This window comes from Lampetra fluviatilis, chromosome 8, assembly GCF_964198595.1.
Source record: "Lampetra fluviatilis chromosome 8, kcLamFluv1.1, whole genome shotgun sequence".
In the NCBI taxonomy this organism is placed as follows: domain Eukaryota; kingdom Metazoa; phylum Chordata; class Hyperoartia; order Petromyzontiformes; family Petromyzontidae; genus Lampetra; species Lampetra fluviatilis.
In genome coordinates this window covers 16,007,076-16,022,087 of record NC_136282.1, presented here as the reverse complement: position 1 = coordinate 16,022,087, position 15,012 = coordinate 16,007,076, and the positions used below count along the sequence as shown (strand labels likewise).

Genomic DNA, 15,012 nt, shown 5'->3' with positions numbered 1-15,012 from the left:
TGGCAGCTACACCAAAATCAACAAAGATCCTACTAACAGCCCGACTACAAAAAACAATAAAATCATTACCAGTTCGACTTCTCTAATCGAACCAGTCAAACGAATCTCCCTCAAACCTTCTGCTGCCAGACCACCCAGATTCTATGGTCTTTCTAAGATCCATAAAGAAGGCACTCCACTTTAGCCCATCGTTTCCACTATCAACTCACCTACCTACAAGCTGGCCCGTTTTCCGTCTGATACCTTGCTTCCATTCACTGGCAAGACGACCTCAGCAGTACATAACTCAGCTCACTTGGTCTCTCTTATCAAGGGCATTTCACTGTCCCCAGATGATTTTCTCGTCAGCTTTGATGTGGTTTCTCTGTTCACCAAGGTACCCGTGCCTGACACCTTAGCAATAATTGAAGACTAAGTCCAACATGGACTGAACCCTGATGTCCTGCGCTGGTTAGGCACTGCCTTACCAACACGTACTTCACGTGGAATGGTACTTTTTACAAACAAAATGAAGGTACCCCCATGGGTTCCCCCTTATCACCAGTGATAGCGAATGTTTACATGGATAAATTTTAAACAGATGCCATCCAGACATCCACCCTACGTCCTTCCTTGTGGAAGAGATATGTGGATGACACTTTCGTTATTTGGCCACATGGCTTGCCAGCATGGAACCACATCAATTCCATACACCCATCAATTAAATTCACCATGGAAGTGGAGAAGGATGGCAAGCTACCATTCCTGGATGTTTTGATTGAGAAGAGACCTGACGGCTCGTTGGGACACTCTGTCTACAGGAAAGCCACCCACACAGATTCCTATCTGAAACCTGATTCACACCACCATCCAGCACAAAAGAATTATCTCATCAAAACACTACACCACAGGGCCTACTGCATTTCTGACCAACACCACCTAGCCAGTGAACTGGAACACGTTCACCAGCCCCTTAAGATGAATGGATATTCGGACCATATTATCCACAAAGCTGTTTCTCCAACCATGGAGAAACAACCCCCTGAGACGCTGATCAAAACCATCACGTTACCATACATAGCAGGCGTTACCAAAAAGATTGCCAAAATCTTAAACAAACACAAGATCCAGTTACGATTCAGTACAGTACACAAAATCCGTGATCTAATCCCATCTGTGAAGGATGTCATTCCTGACATGCAATATCCTGGAGTCTACAAACTAAGTTGCACCTGTGGCGATTGTTACATCGGGAAAACGAAACGTCATGTCTTGGACCGTGTCCGCGAGCACAAGGCAGATCTGAACTAATTCCTCCGCCATGGCTGACCATTGCTATAACGCTGTGGGCTCTCATGATATTGTTTTTTCCGAGACCAAGGTGCTCTGCAAACCTTCGGGCGTACTGTCAAAGGTTTGTTCATGAAGCCATCCAGATATATAGACATAGACATAACTTCAACCGGGAAGATGGATACAGATTGAGCAATCATTGGAAGGATGTTATTAACCAGGTAAAACCATAACTGCTTTTGGCCTGCCTTCATATCCGCATCTCCAGTTTCCTAACCCTCCCACTCCCAGCCCTGCCCACTTCCCCTCTCACCCCGGCATTTTCTGCCGTGCTTGAGTCTTACTTGTAGCATCCACTCCCCCTGACCCCACACCCTCACCCTCCCTGTCTCTCCTCCCTGGCTCCTCCCCCCCTTCTCTTGCCTATATGGCCTCTTGTTGCAGCAGCCCCTTTTGCCCACTTCAGCAATTGTTTCTTGCTGTGGTTGTCCCACCTGATGACGGACGCTTGTGTTGCGCCAGAAACGTCGTGATTTAATATATTTTATTAAATCCTTTATATTAAGTTCGCTTGCTTGCTTGCGTGCTTGCTTGCGTGCTTGCTTACGACCGTGCAAATCTTTCGGTCGTTTTTTAACCCACTTCCCGTGATCCAATCGAGCTGACATTTTCCACACAGACTCGTTGTGCGAGACAATTAATGTTCGTGAAAAAAAATTCCCAACATTTTACACTTTTTAGGCAAAAAAAAATCATTTTACATATATTCAAATAGAACGCACAGTGTAAGAGCCCAGAGCGTAACCCCTCCACAGGCCGTGGCGGGGTAGCGCAGTTGGTAGCGCCCTCGCTTCCCATGCCAAAGGTCGCGGGATCGATCCCCGCATCCTCCACAGGCGAATATATTTTTTAATCCTTTATATTATGTTCGCTGCCACGCATATAAAGGATTTATAGTGAAAAACTTCGTTTTTACGGGTTATACTTATTTTATATCTACGTGACTTACCGAACGAACCAGAGTATGGATCCCTGCAGTCACGAAAACTTCAAATCTAGATTCAAACTTCAAATCTAGATCATGTTATGTATGCCGATGATCGCTGCTCACTCAGAGGAGGAGTTGGAGGCGCTACTGCTGAACCTGGAGTGTGCCACTAAGAGGTGGGGTCTTATCATCAGCCCCACCTGCCTCGGTATTTTGTGTCATCAAACACTCCACCCCCTAAGCTCCCCATTGGTGATGGAGCAGTTGTGGAGAGATTGGAGTGTGTCCCATACCTGGGTAGTGTGCTTATGACCAGTTCCGGTTTGACAGCAGAGCTATTACTCTCAATCAGTCGGGCAGCATTATATTTTCATCGGCTGCACAATTCTGTGGAAGCTACCTGGTCAGCCGCTCCGCACAAAGCTTCTGAAACGTGGACCCCTATAATAGAACATCTGCGTCGGTTATAAACATTCAGGCTGGGATGCCTACGATCCATCCTGGGCTTAACCAGACTGGATTATGTGAGCTGACAAATCTTTGAAAGATCTGGACACATTCCCATCAGTGAGTTCCTGCGGCAGGCAAGGCTGCATTAGCTGGATGTAGCCCGCATGCCCAGCCACCGCATGCCCAATCAGCTTCTGTTTGGCCGCAAAGAGGGGGCTAAACGGGCACATGGTCTGGAGAAGAGATGGACTGATGCGGTACGGGAGGATGTGGAACTGAGTGGACTTGCCGACGGTGTCAAGATCGGCCTCTATGGAAGAAGCTCGTGATAGACGCTACTGGGCAATTGGAGGCAGTCGCCTCCAGCAACAACGGAGGGTAGGGGAGGGACGCTCACAACAACGAACGGAGCGATAAAATGCGGCAAGTTGGCACAGTGGGGGGTACAGCTGGTGCATCTACTGGTCATCTCAGTCAGCCAAACCCATGGCACCTGGGTCTGTTCTGAGACTTCCTGTCAGCGAGCCTTCGATACTTCACGTGGCCTCAAAGTGCACCTGGCCTGGCACAAGCACCGTGGTGACGCCACCGTAACTTAGTGACGAATGGCGGTTGTGTTGGTATTGGTGAGTGTTATGGGGATTCCCTTAACACCGGTGAAGATTATTCAAACCGGTCCAGGTCCTCCCCGAGGTCGACTCAGCCTCAAATGAGTACCTGGTGCGGTGTGTAAAGCATCGCCACTGCGGAGAAAAAGGCGGCCGGGCGTGGTGCTGGCCACCCAACTCCTGGTGTGCCGTGCCGGCTTTCAAAGGTGCTCTCTCTCGCAGCATTTCCCCTCGCGGACTGTCGAAGGCTTTATGGGGGATATTTGTCTCTACACGTGTGTGCTCACCTGTGCATATGCTTCGTGCGTGCATCTGCGTGATCATCTTTGTCTACACGTGTGCGTGCACCAGGGTGCACATGAGTATGTTTTACCCGTGTGTGTGTGTTGATCTTTACGCACCCCTGTATGTGCACTTGCATACACTCGTACACCGATGTGTACAAATGCAGTATTCTCATTCACCCGAGTGTTTGTGTGTACACGTGTGTGCGAGTGTACACCTCCAATTAGCACATTTGGCTACGTATGGTGCGACAGAAGTTCAACATACATACAAGTGGTGACGATTATCTAAACCAGCCAACATTATCTGAAGGCTGAACGGGGATCTGTGCCTCTGTGTGTCCAGCTGCGACCCGAGACTCGCTGTGCGCGTCTCGCGCAGAACGCCGACCCCGACGCACGCACAGCCGCCCACACGGAGGACTGTCTACATAGACAGTCTACGTAGACTGTCTACGTAGACTGTCTACATCGACAGTCTACATAGACAGTCTACATCGACTGTCTACATCGACTGTCTACATCGACTGTCTACGTAGACTGTCTACATAGACAGTCTACATCGACTGTCCACATCGACTGTCTACGTAGACTGTCGCCTGCGCGATACTGCACTATGCACACGGACACGAGCCACAGGCAAAGAAAATGCAACGATTGGCCACGATTTGTAAAGACAAATTCATTAATTCACACACAGAGACAGCTGTACTGCCAGCAAGCACACCTGGTCACTGCCACAATGATTTGTATTTTTCAAAGCGAGCAGCGATGATGGTGATGTTCATCATCATCGTCATCATTGTCATCATCCTCATCATCATAACGACCATGACTTCCATGGAAGACAAAGATCCCGCGTATACCCTTCACAAGACTGTTGGGGCAAGTGCTGTTAGCGAGCACCTATTAATGCCAGCACGATGCACTTCGGGCGGTGTCACCAGCACCGCGCCCGGCCGCCTTTGTCTATCCCCAGTGCTGCTGTTGACACACCACACAGACGGTACTCATGTCAATGATGGTATCGCCACTGATGGTAGCCGTGGCCCGGAATCATACCTCGGGTTGCCGGGTTCGTAGCGCAGTGCGCTAACTACTGCGCCCCGGCTCCTCATAGGGCTACCCCCTCCGTTCACAGCCAAAGCATCACTATCTGCAGCAATAGCCTAATCAGCACCATCACCATCAGCATGCCACGAAGCTGAGACGTAACGGCTCACCGTGACTCCGATTCGCGGCTCCCGGTCTCTCCCGGTCTCTCCCGGTCTCCGCCGCTCAGATCCCGCGACCAGGATCCCGACTCGGGCTACGGGGCTGCCACTCGACTCGGCTCGACTCGGCTCGACTCGGCTCCACTCAGCTCCACTCAGCTCCACTCAGCTCCACTCGCTCCAACAAACGCCGAAAGCCCCACGCCGCTCCCCGGGTCTCCGCTGCGCGCTCACCCAACCTCTCCCCACTCGCACTCGCCCGCTGTGATTTTAAGTATCCTCCAGCTGCTGGTGGGGGGGGGGGGTGACGAGGGGGATTCGGGTGTGGGTGCGTGTGATGTGTTGTGATGTGTGCGTGTGGGTGCGTGTGGGTGCGTGCTGCAGAGGGAGAGGGAGAGAGAGGGAGAGGATGGGACGACACTGCCCCTTGGCTGTCGAGCGAGGAATCGCGGCGAGTGAAGCGCTACGTGCGTAATACATCACCACAGTGAGTGACACATCACCACAGTGAGTGACACATCACCACAGTGAGTGGAACATCACCACAGTGAGTGACACATCACCACAGTGAGTGACACATCACCACAGTGAGTGATACATCACCAAAGTGAGTGGAACATCACCACAGTGAGTGGAACATCACCACAGTGAGTGACTCATCACCACAGTGAGTGATACATCACCAAAGTGAGTGGAACATCACCACAGTGAGTGACACATCACCACAGTGAGTGACTCATCACCACAGTGAGTGACACATCACCACAGTGAGTGACACATCACCACAGTGAGTGACACATCACCACAGTGAGTGACACATCACCACAGTGAGTGACACATCACCAAAGTGAGTGACACATCACCACAGTGAGTGATACATCACCAAAGTGAGTGGAACATCACCACAGTGAGTGACACATCACCACAGTGAGTGACACATCACCACAGTGAGTGACACATCACCACAGTGAGTGATACATCACCAAAGTGAGTGATACATCACCACAGTGAGTGACACATCACCACAGTGAGTGACACATCACCACAGTGAGTGGCACATCACCACAGTGAGTGACACATCACCACAGTGAGTGACACATCACCACAGTGAGTGATACATCACCAAAGTGAGTGACACATCACCACAGTGAGTGATACATCACCAAAGTGAGTGGAACATCACCACAGTGAGTGACACATCACCACAATGAGTGACACATCACCACAGTGAGTGACACATCACCACAGTGAGTGGAACATCACCACAGTGAGTGACTCATCACCACAGTGAGTGACACATCACCACAGTGAGTGATACATCACCACAGTGAGTGACACATCACCACAGTGAGTGACACATCACCAAAGTGAGTGACACATCACCAAAGTGAGTGGGACATCACCACAGTGAGTGACACATCACCACAGTGAGTGACACATCACCACAGTGAGTGATACATCACCACAGTGAGTGACACATCACCACAGTGAGTGACACATCACCACAGTGAGTGACACATCACCACAGTGAGTGACACATCACCAAAGTGAGTGACACATCACCACAGTGAGTGACACATCACCACAGTGAGTGATACATCACCACAGTGAGTGACACATCACCACAGTGAGTGACACATCACCACAGTGAGTGACACATCACCACAGTGAGTGACACATCACCAAAGTGAGTGACACATCACCACAGTGAGTGACACATCACCACAGTGAGTGACACATCACCACAGTGAGTGACACATCACCACAGTGAGTGACACATCACCAAAGTGAGTGACACATCACCACAGTGAGTGGCACATCACCACAGTGAGTGACACATCACCAAAGTGAGTGACACATCACCACAGTGAGTGACACATCACCACAGTGAGTGACACATCACCACAGTGAGTGACACATCACCAAAGTGAGTGACACATCACCACAGTGAGTGGCACATCACCACAGTGAGTGACACATCACCACAGTGAGTGACACATCACCACAGTGAGTGATACATCACCAAAGTGAGTGACACATCACCACAGTGAGTGATACATCACCAAAGTGAGTGGAACATCACCACAGTGAGTGACACATCACCACAGTGAGTGACACATCACCACAGTGAGTGACACATCACCACAGTGAGTGGAACATCACCACAGTGAGTGACTCATCACCACAGTGAGTGACACATCACCACAGTGAGTGATACATCACCACAGTGAGTGACACATCACCACAGTGAGTGACACATCACCAAAGTGAGTGACACATCACCAAAGTGAGTGGGACATCACCACAGTGAGTGACACATCACCACAGTGAGTGACACATCACCACAGTGAGTGACACATCACCAAAGTGAGTGACACATCACCACAGTGAGTGACACATCACCACAGTGAGTGACACATCACCACAGTGAGTGACACATCACCACAGTGAGTGACACATCACCACAGTGAGTGACACATCACCAAAGTGAGTGACACATCACCACAGTGAGTGACACATCACCACAGTGAGTGGAACATCACCACAGTGAGTGGAACATCACCACAGTGAGTGACACATCACCACAGTGAGTGGAACATCACCACAGTGAGTGACACATCACCACAGTGAGTGACACATCACCACAGTGAGTGACACATCACCACAGTGAGTGGAACATCACCACAGTGAGTGACACATCACCACAGTGAGTGACACATCACCACAGTGAGTGACACATCACCACAGTGAGTGACACATCACCACAGTGAGTGACACATCACCACAGTGAGTGGAACATCACCACAGTGAGTGACACATCACCACAGTGAGTGACACATCACCACAGTGAGTGACACATCACCACAGTGAGTGACACATCACCACAGTGAGTGATACATCACCAAAGTGAGTGACACATCACCACAGTGAGTGATACATCACCAAAGTGAGTGGAACATCACCACAGTGAGTGACACATCACCACAGTGAGTGACACATCACCACAGTGAGTGACACATCACCACAGTGAGTGACACATCACCACAGTGAGTGACACATCACCACAGTGAGTGACACATCACCAAAGTGAGTGACACATCACCAAAGTGAGTGGGACATCACCACAGTGAGTGACACATCACCACAGTGAGTGACACATCACCACAGTGAGTGACACATCACCAAAGTGAGTGACACATCACCACAGTGAGTGACACATCACCACAGTGAGTGACACATCACCACAGTGAGTGACACATCACCACAGTGAGTGACACATCACCACAGTGAGTGGAACATCACCACAGTGAGTGACACATCACCACAGTGAGTGACACATCACCACAGTGAGTGGAACATCACCACAGTGAGTGACACATCACCACAGTGAGTGACACATCACCACAGTGAGTGACACATCACCACAGTGAGTGGAACATCACCACAGTGAGTGACACATCACCACAGTGAGTGACACATCACCACAGTGAGTGACACATCACCACAGTGAGTGGAACATCACCACAGTGAGTGACACATCACCACAGTGAGTGACACATCACCACAGTGAGTGACACATCACCACAGTGAGTGGAACATCACCACAGTGAGTGACACATCACCACAGTGAGTGACACATCACCACAGTGAGTGGAACATCACCACAGTGAGTGACACATCACCACAGTGAGTGACACATCACCACAGTGAGTGACACATCACCACAGTTCGATTCCCGCTCACGTCTAACACGAGTGACGATTATCTGAATCGACGCAGCCTCAGATGAGTACCTGGTGCGGTGTGTAAAACATCAGCATCGGGGAGACAAAGGCGGCCGGGTATGGCGCTGGCCACCCAGCCCCTTCGAGTGTCGTGTCGGCCTTCATCAGTGCTCGCTTGACGGCACTTGCCACGAAAGTCTGTGAAGGCTATACGGGGGTCTTTGTCTTCGATATACTGTGCCATCACCATGATACTACGAATCGACATCATCGACGCCTCGAGTGTACTGGCTGGCTGCTTGCTGGGCTCCTCTCTAGAGCGACAAGAGCAAAAAACGACTTCTTATGCTGCGGGCTGTTAGCATCGAAACTATCTGGGTAACTGGCTGCACGGGATTCTCCGCTCGTAACAAATAAACGTTGAATTTGAGTGAAATGGCGGCAGGAGTTTGGAAGAAGTTTAATAATGGAGAGCGACACCTCAGGAGGCGGGAGCAGCGGACACACAGGAGTGACGCGTTTCATTTAAAATTGTTACAACTTTTCAACTTGTCTCATATTAATGTTATTCTTTCGGGAGAATAGTCAAAGTCTTGGACAATAAAAACAATAATCTCACAGACATATGGTCGTGGCATGTTGTTGTTATTACTGCTCCTACATGAAAGTCAGATTGCTTGTCGTGCTCCCAAGCGCAGGGTGACTGAGAGAAGAGCGTGGTGCGTCTACAGCAATAACAACACCACGTGCCTCCATCACCCCCACCACAAAGACAAGCCCGCACGGTCATCACCAGACTGTGGGTGCAAGTGCTGTTAGCGAGCACCCGTTAAGCCCTGTACGGTCCACAAGGGAATGGAGTCGCCAAAACTACACCCGGCCGCCTTTGTCTCCCCAGTGCCTATGTGCTCATCAGGTACTTGTTCCAATGCTGGCATCACCGCTGACGTCAGCCGCAAAACATCAGAGTGGAAACTCGCATCACCGAATCGCCCGAGTCGTCAAGTGATGGCCATTAACGTGAATGGGCGTTTGTTTTCGTGCGGGATTAGCACTCAGACAGAGCACTCAGACAGAGCACACGCATGCATGACGGGGATTCAAACATCAATTTCTTTACTTACATTTTCTGGCCATCTCATAGCCCAAGCCGACACAATTGTGGCATGCCGCACCTCCGAGGAGCAACGCTTGGCTACGTACAGTGCGGAATACATTCAACATTCATTCATTCATTCCAGGTATTTCTAGATTTGAAGCTTTCGTGACTGCAAGGAATCATATTCTTAGGTTTTTTCGGTAAAGTCACGTGGGTAAAACATCAAAATTAATAAAAATAAAATAAAAAATCACGACGTTTCGGAGGCAACACAAGTCTCCGTCATCAGGTGGGACCGTCACAGCCAGATTAGCTGCATCAAGTGAGGCAATGATTCAAGATGTAATCCCTTAAAAGCAAGTTGAGGGGGGGAGGAGAGGGGGGCTCATCAGAATGTGGTAGCCAATGAATGGAACGTATCGGGAGGGAGGGGGGCGGGGCTCAAAGACGCACGGAGTGCCACGTACAACGCATCGGGAGGGGGAGGGGGGCGGGGCCAAAAGGATGGACGACGGCTTGGACGCGGTTTCTGCTGCACACGCCAACGCGTCCAAGTCCCCCCCTCAACTTGCTTTTAAGGGATTACTTCTTGAATCATTGCCTCACTTGATGCAGCTAATCCGGCTGTGACGGTCCCACCTGATGACGGAGACTTGTGTTGCCTCCGAAACGTCGTGATTTTTTATTTTATTTTTTATTAATTTTGATGTTTTAGCTACGTGACTTTACCGAAAAAACCTAAGAATATCATTCCAGGTACTATAGGCTTGGAGTATTCATCCAAGCGCTAACCAGGCTCAGGCCCGCTTCGCGTCGCGGAGCTGACGAGGTGGGACGTGTGAGGGAGCTGACGAGGTGGGGCGTGTGGCGGAGCTGACGAGGTGGGGCGTGTGAGGGAGCTGACGAGGTGGGGCATGAGGCGGAGCTGACGAGGTGGGGCGTGTGGCGGAGCTGACGAGGTGGGGCATGTGGCGGAGCTGACGAGGTGGGGCATGTGAGGGAGCTGACGAGGTGGGGCGTGAGGCGGAGCTGACGAGGTGGGGCTCCTCCCCTCGCTCCCATGGACCGCCAATCTCACTCCTGCCGTGTCTCCCACAAGCCGAGTGTCGAGCACTCGATGATGTTGAACGTCTTTCGCACTGTACGAGGTGCCAGTTGATGGACAGCTTCAATTATAAAAAAAAAAGGTGGCTCTTCCATGATTTTCCAACTTAGAGTCCCCACATCGATGAGGGTCGGTCGCCCCCCACAAACGCGATCATCTATTTATTTGTTTATTTGAGTTTTTTTAATATTCTGGTTTGAGAGTTTGTGGGTAAGTCAACAGTGGTCGATATATCGACTCACCCCCGCCATACGAATGTGGACTTTACACCACTGGGTCTGTGCAGGGCTGTAAACAGGAGATGAGCCCCAAAGCCTCGATGCTCATCGACCTCAAATTCTGATGAAGAATTCGGGCCCCGGCACTGCGCGGCAAATTCGTGCGGGGGAAGAGAAGAAAACTCGACCGCTCTCGTGGCAGCTGCCTCGCGCTGGTCACACATCCAGACACGTGGCGTGGGGGGCGTGGGGGGCGGGGGGGGGGTGCTTGAGTACAAACTCAATTCCTGAGGTTAATGGAAACACGGAATATATCTCCCGCAGCAGATGCAGCGGAGTCATCCCGTGTCACGGCTCGCAGTCACTCATTTCAACATTCCGTTGCCCGCGCTCCGATCGAACCGTCAATGGAACCGAAACCAATTGACCCGTCATCAATTGAGCCACCCAAACGCGGCCCCTGCAAACGCGGTGCCACGCGGTGCCACGTGGTGCCACGTGCCCCGGTCCGCCCCGGCCCACGTCTGCCCACGCGGGCGACCTCGCCCCGGCGACTGGCAGGCAACGGGGAACGCAGCCAAAGTGAAGACGCGACAATGGTGTCCACGTGAAGACCACAACCCGCACAGCCCGTCACGTGCAGTGTGCCACTCCTCCACTCCGAAACCGCTCGCGCTTTCACGCGCCCCTCCCACTCTTGGCAGAGTGCGATCTCGTCGAGTTTTGTTTACTCCGCAAGGGATGCGCAACTGCACAGCAGAAGCGGTGCTCTCCTGCCCAAGCGCGACAGCTTTGAGGCGGAGTCGGGTTCGACGAAACAAACGCGAATCTGTGGATGCAGCTGCCGCTGCTCCCACGCCCTCAGAACCACGAGGTTCGGACGGAGCCCCCGAGGCATCGCTCCGCTGACCGCGACGACGCAAAACGCACGCACCTAGCCTGGTACGCACGCACCTAGCCTGGTACGCACGCACCTAGCCTGGTACGCACGCACCTAGCCTGGTACGCACGCACCTAGCCTGGTACGCACGCACCTAGCCTGGTACGCGCGCCCCTGCGACTCGACGTGAGCCCCACTGCACCGGCAGTAGCGGCGGGGCGTGTGGGGATTGGCACGCGGCACCTGTCACGTGGAAGAGGTGGAGGTGGTGGAGGTGGTGGTGGGGGTGGGCACCGATTCTTCTGAGAGCTCTGCTCGGTTTTATCCGAGACCTGAGGAGAGGGAGAGAGAGAGAGAGGGGGGGAAGAAACGGAGTTGACGCCGAGAGGAGTGATCACGGAAATCCGAGCGAGATGCACGATCCGTAAACCCGTATCATCAGCAGCCATGAACTACCGACTGCTGGATACAGACCCCCCATCCCTCACGAATATCTGGATGCAACAACCCATCGAGCTGGTGCACGCGAGCCCCTTGGGCATGCTCCCTCCTTGGGCTGCCAGTCCGTGGTCCTGCTCAGCCATCGGCCATCATCCCTTCTCGCAATGTGTCCTGCCCAAGACCACTTCGTTACGTCCGTCCTCTCTGCACGTCCTCTACGCATGTTCTCGATGTCCGCCATCTATGTATGTATGTATGTTGAACTTCTATCGCACCGTACATAGACAACCGCGCTATTTGGAGGTGTTGGGGAAGGCCACAAAAGTAGGCACAAAAATAAGTTCTAAACCGGCTAGGCGGATTAAAACGACCACGTCGTTTGCTCGGTGACGACTTGGGGCCCCTTTGTAGAATCGCGCCCCCACCTCCATCCTGCCTCCCCAAGGTGGGAATCCCCCCGACAACCAACACGCGGCGTGACGCGGCTGATGATGCTGATGGCATCGCCAAGCCCTGCTCTGCACCTTCCGCTCAGCAGGATGCGTGGGAACGGAGGTGAAATATTTTTCTCCCGAACTATTTTCACGTTATCCAATGAGTCATCGGTTACCGAGGCAATTGGATTGCAGCCCAGCTCGATTTAGAGCCACGTGCTGGAGAAATCGAGTGGCCTGCTTGGTAGAGACATCGCCGCGGTTTCTGTCAAAACATTTTCCTCGGGATCGCGAACTTTCGCGATTTCGAGAGCCGCGCCCTTGGAGGACGACAGATTCGCGCAGCGTGGCCCTGCCCACGGTGGCACCGCCAGGCGGCGGCCGCGCCTGGGAGGGACGTGGGCACGAGTGCAGGCGAGCGCGGCGGTGACGCGAGCGCAGCACGGATGGAACGCACGGGAGCCCCCCACGCGTCTACTCAGGAAGCGTGTTGCGCACTCTAATCCGTTGCGCGGTGCTGTTTGTCGCTGGTCGCTTGTCGATTCGAGCCTGTGGGCATCTGCGCTCAGGGCCCGAGAAGCCCCCTCTGTAAACAAAGCAACCTTCCTCCGTACGAAACGTGTCACCATCACAGAGCAGATAAAAAAAAAATTCCCACCCAATTCCAATTACTTAAACACATTTTTGAGAGTAAAAGAAAAAATCCAATTTGTGCGACAGATAACGAGGAACGGAATGCACAGGGCGGGCTCGTGATAATTCCTTTGACGTGGCGGAAGAGAGCTGCAATAAGTGATCTGTCAAGAGAGGCCAAGAGGCTCGCGGGTGCGCCCGTAGGCTCTTTATCTCGGCTGCCGCACCTGCCGCTACCGCCCGGACAAATCACGGGCACGAGCACAGCCCCCCGCCCCCCAGGGAGAAAATAAAATACTCCAACATCAATGACTACCACCAACCCCCTCCCCCAACGTCGGAGAACCACCGCCCCAGGTCTCCCTTGTTTCGGCACGATGGTGAGAATCTCAATAAGCTCTCCGCCGGGATGTAAAGTCAGGGGGTGCGTCGACCGACTCGCGGAATAACGTTCGACTCCCTCGCTCACGACGGACGCGATGTTGTTGAGAGCGGGAGGGATGGGGAGACGGGCGCGTGTCGAGACTAACGACCGAGTGGCAGCCAACGGAGGGATCACGGCCCAGAGGAGGTCCGTCGGCTCGTGTGCGGAAGGTGGATGGGATGCTTCCATCCCAAGACCGCACAAGGTGCCGACAATTTGGGGAGAGCATCATCCAGCAGTGGATCGATCGTGGCTGCTGCTGCTCATGACGATGTTCTATGTGATAAACCCGGCAGCCACTGCTCGGCATGCTTTCATCACAACGACAAACAAAATATCAAAACGTTATTCCTGAACCAAATCACAAATCACAGTCAGCGCCCCAGGTGAGCTGCGCAGTGCCGCACGCTCGACGCGTGAAGCGACTCGAGTTTCGCGTGACCACGTGCTACGCGTGACCGCGTGCTACGCGTGACAACACGCACTACACGTTGAGCTCTATAAAGCAAACAAGAGCAGCCGCGTGTCTTGGGGTATCTTTGTTTTCTTCACTGCAAGACCACGTTTTGATGGTAGTCCAGTGGAACAATTCGGATAAAGTGTAAGGCCCCGTCTTTGACACGTATCCCGTTACGTGAGCATGACACACGATGTAGGTTTGATTTCAAAAAATGCTCGTAAAGTTGTGTTCTATCAGCTTGTAATACATTGTACTGATTTAGTGTAAAACACCGGGAGATAAATAACCGATGACGATGATCACAACATTACTAACTGATGACTCAAGCGCCACGAAGCCCTGGTGCGGATTGCTCGCTCCAGGCTGCCTCTGCCGCAGCTCGCAGCTCAGCTCAAGCGGAGCGTCCCTCCACCCCTCTCAACCGTTGAAATATTTTAGTTTTCGGGTGAAAAAATATCTATCTGATGTCACATTTAGATGTCAGAAAAAAACAAGATTCGTCCGCCCTTCAGAACCCCCAGATACAGACGCTCATCGTCGTCCTGGGCTCACAATCAAAACCACGACAATGAAATATCACCCACAACCTTTAGGAGGCTGAAAATAAAACATGCCACCGTCAGGACTGGTCTGGCTCTAAGTACAGACTGAGCTATATCCGTGCCGCATCACTCGCTCACTCACATGTGAGAGACATGTAACATGTGAGAGACATGTAACATGTGAGAGACATGTAACATGTGAGAGACATGTAACATGTATGAGACATGTAACATG

The 15,012-nt window shown here is 52.1% G+C and overlaps 1 protein-coding gene across 4 annotated transcripts in view; it reads right to left on the bottom strand.

Moving 5' to 3' along the window:
* Positions 1–15,012, bottom strand: part of LOC144933962 (xylosyl- and glucuronyltransferase LARGE1-like) — a 128,530-nt gene that overhangs the window by 57,283 nt on the left and 56,235 nt on the right. For 3 of the 4 annotated variants that reach the window (XM_078859336.1, XM_078859337.1, XM_078859339.1), the window contains one exon: positions 12,087–12,175. The gene's annotated coding sequence lies outside the window, so the exon portion shown is untranslated. Of the gene's footprint in view, positions 1–4,825; positions 5,059–12,086; positions 12,176–15,012 lie in introns of those variants that run through there. The other variant, XM_078859338.1, reaches the window with a different exon arrangement.